The sequence below is a fragment of the Vigna umbellata genome, chromosome 7, assembly GCF_029865625.1.
Source record: "Vigna umbellata cultivar VRB3 chromosome 7, Vumbellata_1.0, whole genome shotgun sequence".
NCBI classification, from domain to species: domain Eukaryota; kingdom Viridiplantae; phylum Streptophyta; class Magnoliopsida; order Fabales; family Fabaceae; genus Vigna; species Vigna umbellata.
The window spans coordinates 209,457-227,392 of NC_142171.1; the positions used below are offsets into that span (position 1 = coordinate 209,457).

Below are 17,936 nucleotides of genomic sequence, written 5' to 3' on the forward strand. Positions count from 1 at the left end.
GGTCGGCTCAACTCGACCTTTGGCTCAGGTTTATTAGGCTTCACTCTCAATTAGAGCTGATTTAACTTGACCTTCATCAACAATTGACCTCTCACACCCTTTGGCTAGACTCTTGGTCTAATTTGACTTGGTTTAACCTTCAACCCATGTTGACTTGACTTGACCTTCAATTCAGACCAATTATGCTCGACCTTTCAATTTGATCTACTCTAGCCGATCTTTGACACAAACTAACTTGACTCAACCTTTGACTTGGATAGATTCGTCTCAATCTTCGACCAAGGCCAACTTATCTCAACCTTCGACTTGGGCTAACTCGTTTCAACCTTCAACTTGAGTTAACTTAACTTGGCTCTAGGACTGGGCGATTCAAGTTGACTTTCGCCCTAGCTCGACTAGGCTAGACCTTTGGTTTGACCCTACTTGACCCGACCTTTCACGCGGCTCGACCTTCGGTCTGATTTGACTCAAGATGACCTTAGTCAAACTAATATTGACCTTTAACCCGAATTGACTTGTCTTGACTTTCGATCAGGATGATTCACTTTCACCTTGACTAGACCAATTTTTCTCAACCTTCAACCGGGGTACTTGTCTCAACCTTTGGCCAGGCCGACTTGTCTCGACCTTCAACTAGGCCGACTCATTTCGACCTTTGGCCTGGATTACTTATTTTAACCTTCGGCTTGGATTACTTATTTCAATCTTCAACTTGGACGACTTGTCTCATCCTTTGGCCTTGTCGGCTCATCTTAACCTTTGACTTGGACGACTTGTCTCGATCTTGAGCCTAAGTTAACTCGTCTCAATTTTCAGCACATACCAATTCAATTCAACCTTCGTCATATACTGACTTAGCTTGACTTTGATATGTACTCACTTGACTTGACCTTTGGTTTAGACTGAAAGTCTTGTATTTAGAAATTAATAAAATTCCAAACCCACTTATCTTGACCTTAAGTCACCTTAGAAAGGGATTTAAGAAAAGAAAAACTTATTTAAAAGGGTTAAATATGTTTTTATCCCTTAACTTTAAGTAAAAATTAAAATTAGTCTCTCTTCAAATCTTTGATCCAATTTAGTCTCTCAACTTTAGAAATGTGTGTATTTAGTCATTTTAACTAAATTTTGTTAAATTTATTTGACATTTCAAACACACTTCATTATAACATTTGAATTGTTTACATTGTTTGATACTTTTTTTCAATATTATTTAAGAAACATGTTTAAAAATTCAAATAAATTTAACAAAATTTGGTTAAAAAGAATAAACTCATATAATTCTGAAAACAAAAAAACTAAATTATTCCTAAGTTTTAAAAAAACTAATTTTAACTTTTACTAAAAATTAAAAGAAAAAACATATTTAATTCTATTTAAAATTAGGTTGAGGCTTACCCGCGTGTATCATATAAGTTAAATTGATACTAATGAATATTGGATAGCTTCAACACTGAGTTCATTCCAAAATATAGGAACAGAAAGATAAAATTCATTACATGCTTTCTTAACCAAACATAATAATGTGTTCACACTAAAAAATAAATTAGTGGATATGATTAATAGATAAAATCGTGCCAACCATTTTTTTAATATAAATTGGTATGTGCTTTACAAGGCCTTGAATCACTTAACTTGTATATTATATTATGCAGCAACGAAGATGCACTTGTTTTCTAGAACACTTGATGGTGAACGATAAACCACAAAGACGAGTTCTTGCTAATGTCATATCATAATATTTTTATATTTATTGAATACGTAACTTGCATTTATATAAATTTTCAAAGAAAATGAAGGTATGAGCATGTGAGGAAAGAAGGGAGTGGAATAGACAAAAAATTATATAAATTTTCCTTCTGGTGTGTTGGGTAGGCTGAATTTTGTTTATAGGTAAATAGATAGAAAGATGAGAAATGAATTATTAAGATTGAAAGGATGTGCAACTTTTGGGGAGCAAACAAGGATGGCCCCCTAAACCCCACCCACATAAATAAATTCATAAATATCATATCATCTGTATCCAATAAATGTATATATATTATTTTCCTTATTGCCTGGGTGCCCATGTCTCCTCCATTAAAATTTCCCACTCATAATTGTTACCTGTGACGGGAATAGGATCTCCATAGCTCAAACACTTTTTAAATATTAATTTATAAACACCAGAAAAGGGTTAAAAGAATTAATATTAATAATACATAGTTTATTGTATTGGCATGTAACATAGTAGATGGTAGATACTACATACACATATATTAATGCTTTTGACAATCCACAAGTATAGCTATTAGCTAGTGCTCTTTCATCATCATCACCATCACCATTCTTTCTCTTTCTCTCTCCTCTCTCTCTCTCTCAATCCTCCCTCTCACACTCTGCACGACACAGCCAAGCTTGGGAATCCTTCTCACTATTCTAATGCACCCTATTGGACTTTGCTCTGACCAAGAGATACCCTTTTTCTGCAATCTTAATCTCCTAGATGATTGACACAGTATTTACATGTACTAGGGCATGAAAACCTTCAAGCTCCTTTTTTTCGACTCCATTTCCATTGCTCCAACATTGCTGATCGGTGAGTTTTCTCTGGTTGGGCCTGCAAAAATTCTATCTTTTTCGCAACCCTTTTCGAAGAAGGGGTTGCGTTTTGTTTTCGCACTGGTTGGGCCTGAGCTGAGAAGATTTGAGTTTGTTTTTTTTTCTTTCTGGGACGGGTCTGTTATTGCACACACTGTTCGGCCATTGTTCCATTTTGGGTACCTATTTCTTGGAATGGCTTTCTTTGTTTGCTTTGTTTTAATTTCTCTTTCTCTATTCCGATGAAAGCATCTAGCTTGTGATGGGGTTCGGATTTCTAGGCTGTTAATGCATGTGGAGATTCTGGATTCTCTTTTGTTCACTTCATGATGAGTCGCTTGTTTCCTATAGTTTTTCTTCTGGTGGGTTCATTTTGAATACATCAGTTGAAGATTTGGTATTGCTTTGGCTTTAAGGGGATTGCAGTCCCAATATTTTGATGTAGTGCCAAAGAGGTGTTGATGTTTTGAATGAAAATGTATAATCGACTACTCTAGAGTACCACTGTTATACTTGAGACCTTATATTTTATGTCTTCACATGATAAATTTCTGTAGATGCACTGGCCTTTACAACCGAAGAACTTGCCTAATGATCTCGATTTCCCTTAGTTTGTATTTTGCTTGTGTGTTGATTTTTTTCTTATATTTTGTGAAAACTTATGAAGTTTCCAGTTGAGATGTACTGGGGCATTCCCGTTTATGCTGTTTATATTATGTTCATGAAATAGTAATTTTTCACTTGTTAGGTTTATTTTATCCTGATGACGTTTACTTTGTGTGAACGATTTTCTTCTGCTGTATAAGCCAATAGATAAACCTGTATAAAATATGTTCTCTGAACTATTTTCTCCACCTATGTTGAAACTGGTTTGTTAATTGAAAAAACTTTGTAGTTTGAGTATAAAGGTCATGGTGTTTTTCATTTGAATAATTGGATCCGGGTCTTTCATTTTTTAATTTTATTGAAGATACGTTTGGTGTGATGTAGGAGAATTGACCGATGAATCAGAACCGATTGGACTTAAGAGCTCATCATTCTGGATCGACGCAATCAGAGGAGTCCGCTCTGGACCTGGAAAGGAGCTACTATGGTCATCTTAACCCTTCATCTAGTCCTTCACACTTGCAACCTTTTGCTGGAGGTACCCAGCATTCTGAGAGCAACGCTGCCTACTTTTCATGGCCTACATTGAGTCGCTGGAATGATGCAGCAGAAGATAGAGCCAACTATTTTGGGAACCTTCAAAAGGGTGTGCTGCCTGAAACTTTGGGTGGATTGCCAACAGGACAGCAGGCTACTACCTTGCTTGAATTGATGACTATTAGGGCATTTCATAGCAAGATCTTACGCAGGTTCAGTCTGGGCACTGCAATTGGATTTCGAATTAGAGGAGGTCTTTTGACTGATATTCCAGCAATTCTTGTCTTCGTTGCCCACAAAGTTCACAGGCAATGGCTCAACCATGTTCAGTGCCTACCTGCTGCCCTTGAGGTGGGGAATTTTGGTTCTTCTGGCTATGTTGCAGGTTTCTACATGGCTTTAGTGCATCTCCTCACACTTTTCAATAAAATTATTGATGTTTTACTTTTGTTGTTTCAATTTGGTTGTCTTTGTATTATGTATTTAGTATTTTACAAATAGGTAACGTACTGCTACTATGGTTTGTGGATTTATGAATGGAGAAAAAGAGAAAATACGATAGATACTAGTAGATATGGGAAATTTTTAAAATGTTGGCTTGCTAAAACTTTTCACTATTCTTTTTAACTTTTCAGGATGATGTTGCAAATAAACAATGATTTAACATAAGAAACAGGTGCTGGTTATTCAGAAATTCTTGGGATACCCAATGAATGTGTTATTAAGGCTAATAAAAGCAGTATGCTTCTCCACATGCTTATAAAGCACAATCAATATCATTTAGTTACTTTTGGCCTACGATGGTCTCTTATCAGAAAATGATTAAGAATTTTCTAGTATAAAAAAATAAGCTTCTCTCAAATTATGTGTATGGAAATCTGGTTGCATTAACATAAAATTTTTCTACATGTTTTAGATATCGAATGCTGATAGAATAGTCTACCAAACTACAATGTGTTCTTTCTTTTTAGTTTTTGGCAATTTATTTAAACATATTTTATGGATGACCAGTAAGCATACTTATTTCTTTTGGTGCTAACCTAACTTATTATAAAATGTATTTTCCTCCAAAGTTACCATGTTAAATCAATAATGGAACTTTAGCACTATTATTCTAAAGTTTGTTGTAATTTTCAATGAGGCTTTTTCTATTTAATGATGCTGAAGTCATTTCTTAATTTTCGAAACAGGGACCAGGAGGTGTTTGGTGTGATGTGGATGTTGTGGAGTTCTCCTATTACGGCGCACCTGCACAAACCAGCAAAGAACAATTATATACGGAGCTTGCTGATGGCTTAAGAAGAAGTGAGTCATGTGTTGGCTCAGGTTCTCAGGTACTTCTGCTTTGAAGAATCAATTTCCTCTGTATTACATTTTCTTCGTACTAAATTCAAGTAAAAGGAAAATCGTGTTTATTAATTTGATACTAGAGAAGAGATTATCATCCTTTCTGTTATGGTCTTTATCCTTTTATTTTTATGTTGAAAGTAGTATATATTTTGATATTTAGCACTTTTTCCTTTTCCAAATAGATTATAATGGTACCAGTTAATATAATTGGCATTTATTTAAAAAAAATGACATTTCCTCCTGATTCAAATCATGGCATGACAATAAATTAATTTTTTTATACGTATTATAGATTTTATTTTATGTTTCCACCCATTCATTGGTCTATGATGGTAAATTCTCGATGATGTGTTATTCGTGTACGATTGAAGTATTCATATGAATGATGAAAGGCAGAGTTGTTATTATTAACTGTATTCCAATAATAAGTATTTGTGTCTGGTAACCTGTAAATCTGTCTTAATTATTGGTGGGATTACTGAATTGACAATTTTCATTTCTTGATTTTCTCTTAACAATTCAGGGTAAGGCATTTTCTTGTTCCTAGCTTTTCGTTATGGTTGTATGCACCTGTATTATCAAGTCACCTAAATTGAAGTTACAGATTTCTTGTTTTTAATGGACATAGATAATAGTTTTCATCACAGAAATGAATTTCTTTAGATACATTTCTTAAGTATGAAATGGTGGCTAAAATGGCCGAGCAGCCATAGTTGCAAACAAATAATTCTCCATTTAGGGCATTGATGGTTATGCTGTGCTGTTGACAGACGGCTTTATTCTTTTACTAGATAAAGAAACGATGCTGTACTAAACTCATCTTCATTTGTTTTTGTACTTTTAACTTGCTCAGATACTGCTTTTCTTGGATTTGTTCTTATTTTTCTTTTTTCCAAATATTGATTTCTTCTCCTCATTACCTACCTTGAACCTCCATGTAATGCTGGCATCTATCTGAAGTCTTGGTAATTATTTCCCTTTCTTCCTTTATAATTTCTTCCCCTTTAAGGTTGCAAGCCAAGAGACATATGGAACATTGGGTGCTATTGTCAAAAGCCGAACTGGAAATCGAGAAGTTGGCTTTCTAACAAATCGTCATGTGGCTGTTGATTTAGACTATCCAAACAGAAGATGTTTCATCCATTACCACCCAGTCTCGGACCTGGTGTATATCTTGGTGCAGTTGAGAGGGCAACATCATTTATTACTGATGATCTTTGGTATGGAATTTTTGCAGGAACAAACCCAGGTAATGTGGTTCTAATTTGGAGATTATCATGAATATTTTACTGGTGATGATCAGCAAGCTGAAGTTCTCAGTCAAGCTATTTGTCCATCTTAAAATTTGGGGTCTAACTCGTCTTTAATGCAAATAATAGGAACTAAACTTTTGTTCCTATTGCTTACATGATGATGTTGAGTTTCTTTACATAACAAGATGTTTCTTTAGAAAGTGTTTTGATTTTATTAGAAACTACTAACTTGGGAAAAAGAGGAACTTTGTGCCTCTTTGTATCCTTTAAAAAATAAATGAAAAATAAAAGACAAATCTGAAGGTTAATTAATAAATAGGTGGGTGGTTTGTGTGTGCTGCTGGAGGATATGAATTATTTGGGGAGTGTAATTACTGAAGTAAACGAGAGAGAACAAAGACTAAATAAAAAAATAAGATTGTGGGAGAGAAATAACTGTTCACACGGTAATAGTTACAAAGGGTAAAATAGAGTATACAAAATGTGTACGCCAAGACTTTATATCCCGTTTCTGTTTAGTTATAGATGCAAAAGAGTACTGTAAAGAAGTACCATATAGAGGAAAGCTACATCTTAATTTCCTAAGGGAATGACCTGTACTCAGAATTTGAAAGGCTTAGGCTAAGATTTTAACAATTATGGTTTTACAGTTAGAGATGTTTCTGTTTAGAGAATTATCTTGAAAAGTGAAATCTGTTACGGTGGAAAGAAAATGTAATGTTGGGAGTTTTTGCTAATTATTTCTGTGAGGCATTATATTGTTTTGCTCGACATGAAAAAAATGTGCTGAATAATCCATGGTGTTCTTCCTGCAGTTCCTCCACAGTAATGACTACACTGATCTATTGTCTTGGTTGTGCTTGAGATCTGATGAGCCCTATAGTGTAATTTTGGTTTCATTTTCATCCCAACATTACATTATATGCTAAATCTAATTCTTTCACCCTACCTGGAGATGTTTCACTTTAGTAGTGTTTTAAGTTCTTATATTGTCAAATTCATGATATTCTCATTTCGATTTTGTTGGTTATGATTCTGGCTTAGAATTCTGTTGGATCCCAACCCTTGACTGATGCACATGCACATTACAATTTTGTATTCTTGCAGAAACATTTGTGCGAGCTGATGGGGCCTTCATCCCATTTGCAGAGGATTTCAATATGAACAATGTAATTACAACTGTAAAAGGTGTAGGTGAGATTGGTGATGTAAACATCATAGACTTGCAGTCTCCAATCAACAGTCTCATTGGAAGACAAGTGGTTAAAGTCGGAAGAAGTTCTGGTTTGACTACAGGGACTATAATGGCCTATGCCCTAGAGTACAATGATGAGAAGGGGATTTGTTTTCTCACTGATTTTCTTGTTGTTGGTGAGAACCAGCAGACATTTGACCTTGAAGGTGACAGTGGAAGCCTTATTCTTTTGACTGGACAAAATGGGGAGAAGCCACGTCCTGTTGGCATTATCTGGGGTGGGACAGCTAATCGGGGTCGATTGAAACTAAAAGTTGGTCAACCCCCAGAAAATTGGACAAGTGGAGTTGATCTTGGTCGACTTCTTGATCTCCTTGAACTTGATCTCATTACTACAAATGAAGCACTCCAAGGTTTGCTAACATTCAGTTAATAATGCAGTTACCTCAATATTAAAAGTCTGCACTTTCCAGTGTTTATTACTTCACAATTGTTTGAGACTTTATGATCTAGGCAAAGAAAATGAAGATAAAATTCAGCCTTGGATAGCAAGAAGAAATATTCAAATGAGAAGGTTTTGAAGCAAAAAGTTACTTCAAAACCTTGACCACACCCTTGGATAGCACCTTCTTCTCCTTGGGCACCCCAAGCAAAAGACTTAAGTTTATATAGTCTGTTAAAACATTCTAAACTATTTTTTATGATTATTTTTCATATTTTCTCATCTCAGGATTTGTTACAAAATTTCTCTGGTCTTCATTAGTTAGGATCATGATTAGAATAATTTGTTCAATCACTACTCCACTTCTGAGTTCCCTGATAAGTTGTATTTTAACTCCATTATTCTTTTTTCTTTCAAATTAACTGTTTCTCCTGCCGTGTCATCTTTATAGCTTGAATTTTGTCTGAGTTTTTATCTCCACCACCATGCATTTTACCAGCATGTTTCAAATGGCTTGGCTCCAAATTCGTTTCCAGCTAACAGAGCATCCATTTGAAATACATGGAAGTAGGATTAAATGACATCAGATTACAGAAATTTAAACACTCCATTGCTGTCCCAGAGTTGAGAAATTTCTAGACATTAAATGGTGACTTTCCCATAACACCACTGCACCAGTACACATGAATTAGAATAATAAAAACCAGTGAGTATGTACTCAGCTGATGTATGTTTGTGTATATATAAAAGACGAGTACAAGCATATCTCAAAGAGGAAGGCTACAACCTATGTTCCTTAGCCTAAAGCTAGGTACACCCAAAAACAGCTTTATGTTTTCCGATCACTACACAATAATAGTCAAACATAATTTTAATACTCATCCTCAACTTGGAGCATATAGATTGTAAGCACCAAGCTTAAAACATATAAGTTGAATTCTAGGCCTCTCAAGGACAAGTTTACAAGTGGCTAGAGACATAGATTTATATTTAGCTTCTGCATTGGGGTGGCAATGAAAAATGAATGATCTGCCTCACTTTGTTCCAATCCAAAAGCGTGCATAGTGTGACTGAATTTATCAAATCAAGTCTGGGACAAGACCAAACTGCCCCTTAGCAACAAATTTGGTAGGTTGTTTCATGTAAATTTCCTTCTCAAGATCACCATGAAGGAAACCATTTTTAGTGTCAAGTTGAAGTGACCAATGGCGAATAGCAAGCATTATACATAAGAGCCTAATTGTGCTGAACTTGGCCATGGGAGAGAAGCAACTCAGTAGTGAAGCCCATAAATTATAGTATATCCTTCGGTCACCAACCCTTTAAGGCAATCTACTTCGTCACTAGGTTCAACTTAAACAACATACACCCATCTACAATTAACAGTCTTCTTTTGCAGGAACAAGATCCCATGTGCCATTGCTTGGTAGAGCTTGTTGCCATGCATGATGATCAAGTGCCTCATGAATGTTTGGGACAATGGTGGCAGATAAAGAAAATCTAAAAGTGGAATATGATGGAGACACTGATAAATCAAAATTGTAAGTAGGATATGGATTACGAGTAGGCCAAATACCCTTCTAAGAGAAATTGGCCAATTTGAAGTGGAGTAATGTGAAAGAGTTGATGGAGAAGGATCTAAATCATGAGACTTTGGGAAGAGTAGTGGTAGAGCTCTGGGTGTGCTATGACGATATGTAAGGAAAGGTGGTGGAATAATGTTGGACTGGTTTTCATTAGGGTTGGAGGTAGAAGAAACCAAAATTATTGGAGGACCAAAGTTTGGAATAAGTAGAACCTATTGAATGGCCACATGAGCTTCCATGGAGGATGAGAAAAAGGGTGTTCTCAAAAAATGTAACATAAGATAGTATCTTTTGGTAGTTGGACAGTAGCATTTGTATCTCTTTTGAAGGCAAAAAATCTATAAAACAATTTAATAGCCTTTGTAGGAGTTTGTTTAAACCTAGAGAGATAATATGAACAAAACAAGTAAAACCAAACATCTTTGGAGATATATGTGCTTGATGAGGGCCTAACAAAGCACGTGGTGGAGCCTTTGGTTAAGCAAACACCAGGGTTGGGTCATGCTCTTTGAGGCATACCTAACCTTTTGCTGGACAGAACAGCGGTGGCAGCCGGTGACCAGAGACAGCAGACAGTGGTTGACTGGTGACAGTGCTTTGATATCGACTTGAAGTTGAATGATAAAAGTCAGTTTGTATACTCAGCTGATGTGTGTGTGTAGTACAGGCATATCTCAGAGGAATGCTACGGCCGATCTTCCTTAACCCAAATCTAGGTACACACTGAAGAACACCTTTATGTAAGCTGTACACTACAATAGCTATCATAATTTTAACAAATACAAACAAAGCAGCATACCTTTTTTCCTTGCAGAAACTATTACATGTCATTTATTACATGTCTTACACACCCCCTGAAATCTCAATGGGGATGAGAAGAAAGTATTTTAGTAACATTTACCTTGTGTCTTGGTAAAAGAAAGTGAGCTGAGGAAACGGCCCACTGATCTTGGGCTGGAACATTGAACAAAAGAACTGTATATCCAGAACCTTCTCCAGGACAAAGAAAAGATCAATTTCCGTATTTTCAGTTTTTGTTTGGAGAACGGGACTATGAGACAGTAAAATCAGTTTGATGGGATTCAATTAGTTCCAAAACCCAAATTCTAAGAAGATGATGTCAAAACTCATCCTAGATAGTGTAGGCGTTGAAAGGTAGTGTCACTTACTATATTATCCATGCTCTAAGCCTGATAGTGTGGATGGTGAAGGGTTGTATGGGGAAATCCAAGTCCCTTGGGAGCTGGAATATAGGGTATAGAGGGGAATGACCTTTTCATCTTATAGTTACAAATTTTCAATGATTGTGATTGAAACTTTTCATTTTTTTCCCTTTATGTAGTACATTTTTCATTGCTTAATTATTTTAGCTTAGATTTTTTTCTTCACTTTTTTTATAATGTGACAAGGTGAGGACTTATCTATGTTGTGTGTCCACCCAATTTTAATGTAATGGCTTATTGCTTTTTGACTGTCTTATTTTTTTAGTATTAGTTTTTAGAAAATAAAAGATATTTATGTGGAACAAGGCCCATTCCTCTATTCAAGTTGTCCCATGGTCTCTTAAAAGACAGTGGCAGAAATGTTTGGAAATCTGTAAAAACATGGAGTTTAAAAGTTCACATATTTATCAGAGCAATAATCATTGTGTGGATAAACTAGCTACTATAGGGTTAGAAAATCAAATTTTGTATGAATGGTATGATGGGATGTCATCCAGGTTACAACATGACTTTTTTCATAATAATTTTCAACTACCTATGCTTAGAATTGTTTGATTTTTATTATATGGGTTTAGCCCTCCATGTTTTTTGTATATTTATTTTTTGTTTATTAATAAATTTTTGCATGTGAAGGCAAATGATTGTTGTGTTTTAGGATGTCAGCATAACTGAGATATCAAAATACATAGTGATGTCTAGTATGAATTTATAAAATAGAAAAAGAAAAAAAGAACAAAGCCCATTGGTGTTTTTAGGTTTGTTGACCTAGTTAGATTTATTCACTTGTTTGTACGCCTTTCCATTAACACTTTCAAGAAAGATTTTTAAACTGGCCAGACTGAGGCTTTCAGAAAAAGTACATGTAACAGATAAATAAGTCAGACCCAGGTTTAATAATAATGATGATGTGGGCCATGTTTCGCCCTGCCAAAGCCTGACCTGTTTAGACTTCTATTTGGCATCCTCATCCTAGAACCTGCTATGTTTTGCCCTGCTCTGTTATTTTCTTTTGCCAATGTTTGGTTTACTGTCTCTCTACTCAAATCTTCCCTCTTTGGTATTGGGCATTATGAGAGAAAGCAGTTGATCTCATGGCTTTCCTTGAGAGATTAGCTTGGCCCCTCAAATTCGCTAGAATTATTTATTTTCTTTGAGGCTTTCCCAGATAAATCAGTTTGAACCTGCTAGTTTTCCAGGTCCCAAGATTTTCCATGAGTCTGTTGGTGTCGTGACAGTCCTAGAGAATCATCCCTGCCCACAATTTTATTCATCATGGTTATTGTGTATTCTTCAACCAATTTTTCTATTCTTTCAATTTCAAGGGTCATTATGTGGAAATAATTTTTGCATTTTTTATTTAAACATATTTGTAAGCAACAGCCTGTGTGCTCAATTTCGAACATCATTTCCTATATTTGATAATGCTGTTATTTTAAAAGTATCTAAGATCAAGCAACTTCGTTTATGGACAAAGTTCAGACATCTGTTTATATCTGATTCTCATGAGCAGAATCTTTAACGAGTTACTGATTTGATTTTCAATCAATTTTTCTCTCTCTCTCTCTCTCTCTCTCTCTCTATTGTCTTTCCCCCCATTCGTTCTTTTTCATTAGATATAAAACAACTACTTCCGTTTTCTTTACTGTTTTTGGTTCAACTTTCAACTCTAGATCAAGGAGGCTTTTTGATTTAGATATTAAGGCTGATGTCTTTATTTTTTTCAACTCGTGTAATTTTAATGTTTCAATTTCAAATAAAGAAAACCTGTTTATATGTGTTTGTGTGTGTGAGTGTATGTATGCAAGAGAGTGTGTGTGTGTGGCATCATCTCATATGATTAGTTTCAATATTTCTTGATTTATTTGCTTATTTAGTTAGGATTATGATCTAGTATTAGTATAAATAAAGGTTTATGCCATCATTTTTTATTTACATTTTAACACATTACAATATGCAAGAGAATATTTTTTCTAAGCTTTATTCTCTCAAGTTCTTTCCTCAATACCTATAACCTTATATTTTCAACATGGTTTCATAGCAGTATTTTCTTCCATGACCTGTTACTATTTTGCTGCCGAGCCAAGTTCTATAAATCTAGAGCTCTACTTTATGTCGTTGACAATTTCCCTCATTTCCTCGTTAGTAGTCACTCACTGTGTTTCATCTTCAGTTCTTAGCACCTCATCCTTTCATCCTCCTGGCATCTGGTTTAGTGGCTTCTTACACTCACTTTTCTGCTGCTAGCTGCCAACATTTGCAGCTGGATGTTATTTATCGAGAATTGGGTAAATCAGGATGGTAATCTGTACTGGTACTATGGTGATGGATTTCTTACAATGCATAAGAAGGAAAGCTATGGCCTCATCAGCTATTAGCTAGTACAGATGCAGAAACCAGAAAAACAGAGAATGAGAATATCCTCTAAAGAAGGAAAAGACAACCAGAGAGAAAAATTACATCAGCCCCCACTCTCCCTATACTGCTGCCCTATTTCTATCACGGTACTACAAAATCTTGCAGCAGAGAATTCGTTATTCTCTTCCTTTCACTCTTACGCACTCCCATGTGCCTTGGGTCCTGTGCCAGCTGTTTATTCTTCTGTTGATCATCACTTTTACCAATTTGCGTTGTCTCCACATTATTCCGCTCACGTTCCTTGTTGGCATTAATCAGTATTGGGTCTGTTACACTAGACACCCTTGCTAAGAATTGTTTTTAACTGATGATTGCCAAATTAGATCTCCCAAGCCATTTGCGTGCACACACTATGTCTCCTGCTAACCATTCAGCCGCTGTTTTGGTGATCCTTCAGATTGACAACACCAAACTTTGAATCTCCCAAGCCATTTGTGTCCGCACATTGTCTCCTGCCAGCTGCAGGTCATTAGGCCTCTGTTTTAGCGAGCCTTCAGATTGAGACCATCAGATCATATGGAACGTCCAATTTACCAGCCCATTATACAATATCTAATTTTCATCCACATGGCTGAATGACTTTTAAGCCCCTTAAAATCTCAAGCTCCGATGAGAAAAAATATGATGAAATTTGAAAGTTTGCTACTTCTGATATATACTGAATGCCATATATAGAGGATTTAAGGCATGGCTCATTTTGCCAACCTTTAGAAATGGATTTGGAGCGTCAGTGGAAATATCCTAGCTTATGATGGTTTATTTCATTGTTGAACATTTACAGCTGACTTTTCCTTTCCTTGTATGTCATTTTTGTAGCTGCGGTGCTAGAGCAAAGAAATGGTCCCTCTGCTGGAATTGACTCTACAGTTGCAGAATCCTCTCCAACTGTGACAATAAAAGAAAAACTTGAAGAGAGCTTTGAGCCTATTTGCTTGAATATCCCACATGCTCAAGTTGAAGATGAACCCTCACAGAGAATCAATCCATCATTAAGGCTCTGTGGGTTTTATCAGAAATGAGATTGAAACAGTGCCAAATGTAGAACACCAATTCATACCAAGTTATGCTGGCAAGTCTCCAGTACGTCACAGCTACCTGAAAGAAGACATGGAACTGAAAAGTCTAGCTGAACTTAGGAGTGGCCCTGGTGAAGAAAATTTTGTTTCCTTGCATTTAGGAGAGCCGGAAATGAAGAGAAGAAAGCACTCAGATCCTTCTTTTTGCATCAAAGAATTAAAGTAAGTAGTAGGTTAAAAGATGAAGATGCAGCATATATACCAGATGAAGCGACTGTCTCATTTGCATGGCCATTCTATATGCTACAGAAACGCATGGCCTTAGCATGTGGTGCCTATCATGGGAGGAGCTTCAGCAGAAAAGGGTAAACAAGGTTCACTTCTGGATGATATTCTTATTCTTTTTTTTCTCTTTTATAAATCTTGTTTAAGCAAAGTGATATTATTCACTTGTGGGTTATATAATATTTTATAGAGGACAATTAGCTTGTTCTGTGTTGAATGATTTATACCACTTTTGTAGACTTTGTATTATAAGCACTCCTGATGGAGAAGCAGCTATTGTAAGTTAACGGAATGTGAAATATATCCTTGTTAAGCAGCTTCGGTCTATTTAGTATCATGTTTTATCCTCATGCTCAGTTTATAGTGTTAGCCGTAAGTTTTGTTTCTTTTTTTCCTTTTACTATGCAGTTATTGTATTTATGCAAGGGGAAATTTAATTTCTAGCCCTTCATGGAATTCCTATGGCGATCTTTTTGTTGGAGATGTTAAGGACGAGTTCAATTTTCTTTGTGCTCACATTTTGTGGTTAGTAATTTTCTCAGGTAATGGACTCAATAGCAAGCTCAGTCTTTTGAATTTGTGCTTCACAAAGAACTAATTGAGTGTTTGGTTGCAACTTTGCATTAGACACATTTCGTTGACTGTCTCTTCCTGCACCCTCATTTTTGTTTCCATTGTCCTTTTTGGATTTATCATCTGAAAGTAAAAATGATCTTTGAATTGTATGGTTTAAGAGCTATTTTTCTTTAGAAGAAATTTTTTTGGATTATATAATTTGAAAGTGATTTTGATTTTCGGATGCAGAGTTTAAAAATGTGGCTGGGTTGCTTTATCAATCAAAACATAAAAAAGAGTTTTTAAATATGTTGGATTAACTTATGAGATCATTTAGAATTATGATTTAGTTTTTGAAATATATGATTTATTTATTGTTTAATATGAGAAAAAAAAATTTTAAAACATGTTTGTATTTTTTTGATTTTGGTTGCATATTTAAAAACATGTTAGATTGAAAAGAAAGTTGTAATTTTATTTGTGAGTTACCATTATTACCATACATTAACACTATCATGCAAACTATTATTACCATGAGAGTTGCCACCATCATGCAAGCTTGAGAGAAGGCCTTACCATGTGATGTGAGGGAGAGCGAGATTAGGAGTTGAGTCTCAACATTGACAAAGTAATTTGTGATGACTTTGATTGTGATTTTTGGTTGTCCTAATTTTTAGCAATTGAGATTTCTAATTGTTGTGATTTTTGTAGATTGAAATTTTTGTGACGTGTGCTCGTTTTTTAAAGTAGAGATGAAGATGATGGATGTCATGCCTTCGTTTCTTGTGAGTATAGAGATGAAAATATGAGGGAGAAAACAAGGTTGTTGATGATGATGATTAGGAAGAAGAAAACAATGCAAAGATGATGGATGATGGGATGAAAAATGGTAGGTCAATCCGTAGCCTGCCAACTCTTATGATGATGAGACATGTTTAATCTTCTAACTTGTTTACTGATAGTGAGATGAATTGTTATTTTTAATCTATATTAATCAAATCATTCCTTTTCTTATTTAAAAAATTAAAATGAAAAAACAATTGTAAGATTACTTTTTTTGTATAATTTTTGAACATTATTTTTTAAACTTAAATTAACACTTATAAATTAAATTTTTATTATTAATTATAAAATACTTTAATAGGTAAAGGTAATTATTATTATTTATTTGTTTCATTAAGATATTAATTAACTAAATTTAAAGAAAATATTAATATAATTAGGCATGTTTTTAAAATACATATTAAATAAAAAATTAAAAAATGTGAAATTATAAATTGAAATTTGGCAAACTGATTCGCTGGCCTAGGTTGCTAATTTTCTTATGGGCATTTTTTATAGTTCAAGTCAAAATGGACACATTTTATCACTCCTATTTATAATTATAGTAGTATATTTCAAATATGTAATATTAAATAATGTACTTATATCAAAGAAGGAATATATACTGTAATATTATTATTGAGTTATATATTATTTTTAAGTTTTAGTTTTTCGTGTATTAGTGAAATGTTTATATAAATATTATTAATATAATTTTATAATCGTTAAGTAAAATGTTCACGGAATTGTGTAAAGCGAAATAAATTTTTAAAATATTGCATAATAAATTAAAAAGTCATTAGCAAAGATTTAAAATGTGATTAAGTGTTAAAACATCCTCTGGTAACTGATTACGAACTCCAGATAATTACCAAATGTTTTAAGTGTTAAAACAAAGTTTTTGTCGACAAATGTTTTAAGTGTTAAAACAAAGTTTTTATCGATGAGATTTTTGATGAATCATATTTGTTGACCCTTTTGATTACATTAAGATATATTGACATACTTATTTGCCCTCTTTGTGTTTTTGTTTAGTAAAATTCTTTAATTTTTTAGTTTTTTTTAAGATAGTTTTTTGAAATTGTTGAAAGTATTGAAAGTAGATATACATTTTGAAATTGATAGATTTTGTATTTGGTATGTAATTATAACGCTAAGTCAATAAAGTCATTGGAACTACACAAATCTTTTTCAAATGATGCAATTTTGTATTGTCTTAGTCTCATAAGTGTATATTGAGATGTCTAAACCGTGGTACAAAAATGGCCCTCCATCAATAAAACAAAATAAAATGTTAAAACAACATAGATAGTAATTGCATTGTATAAATAAAACAAAATAAAATGTTGAAATGTCGGCCACAATTGACAATTAAGAGTACAATCCTTTTTAATAATAAGAAAAAACAACATATAATAATAATAATAAACAAAGATAATCACATTCGTAGTCTCTCAACGAGACTATTCTCCAAGGGAAAGTAATCGTAAGGAAAGCTCGGTGGATAGAGCTTTCACACGGAGAGGAATGTGAGGAGCAATCTCTCGTTCTTTGTAGATGTGAGGGACTGGAAATAGATCTAAGGTCACCAAATTTAGTATCGATAAGGCTACCCATGCGAGATCTTTAAATATGAGAAATAATAATTTAGAATGTTAAAAATAAATAATTGTAATAATAATAATGAAATATTTATAAAGAGCTTACTATTTCTGAAGGGTGGTGAGGGAAGAGGAGGGATAAAGGTGACACCAGCACCTTGCTTCAAACGTAGTTGTCTTTCGCGATAACCGTAATTTTGAAAACAACAATATATACTGAAATCTCTAATTTCACCATAACATCTTAGTTTGGTGGCTACGAAGCACTTGCTCTTTGGTTGGACTTCGTATTCCATAGTTAGTCATAAAGGAAAAGTTGTTCTTTAAGCGTTTATAAGTTAGTTTTATTGAACCTCCAAGTTTGTCAAATTTTTATTCATTTTTTCTTCTTCTAAAAATAATAAAAGACAAAAGTGAAAGAATTATTTTGTTGTTAGGAGTGTTTATATAACTAGTTTATTTTAAGTCTT

At 34.3% G+C, this 17,936-nt stretch overlaps 1 pseudogene across 1 annotated transcript; it reads left to right on the forward strand.

Annotated features, from left to right (window-relative positions):
- Window positions 1–2,282: 2,282 nt before the first annotated feature.
- On the forward strand, window positions 2,283–14,815 carry LOC148194892 (protein NARROW LEAF 1-like; annotated as a pseudogene). Its single transcript, XR_015780756.1, has 6 exons — window positions 2,283–2,578; window positions 3,571–4,074; window positions 4,914–5,057; window positions 6,083–6,322; window positions 7,434–7,934; window positions 14,004–14,815. The product of XR_015780756.1 is annotated as a protein NARROW LEAF 1-like (transcript).
- Window positions 14,816–17,936: the final 3,121 nt, after the last annotated feature.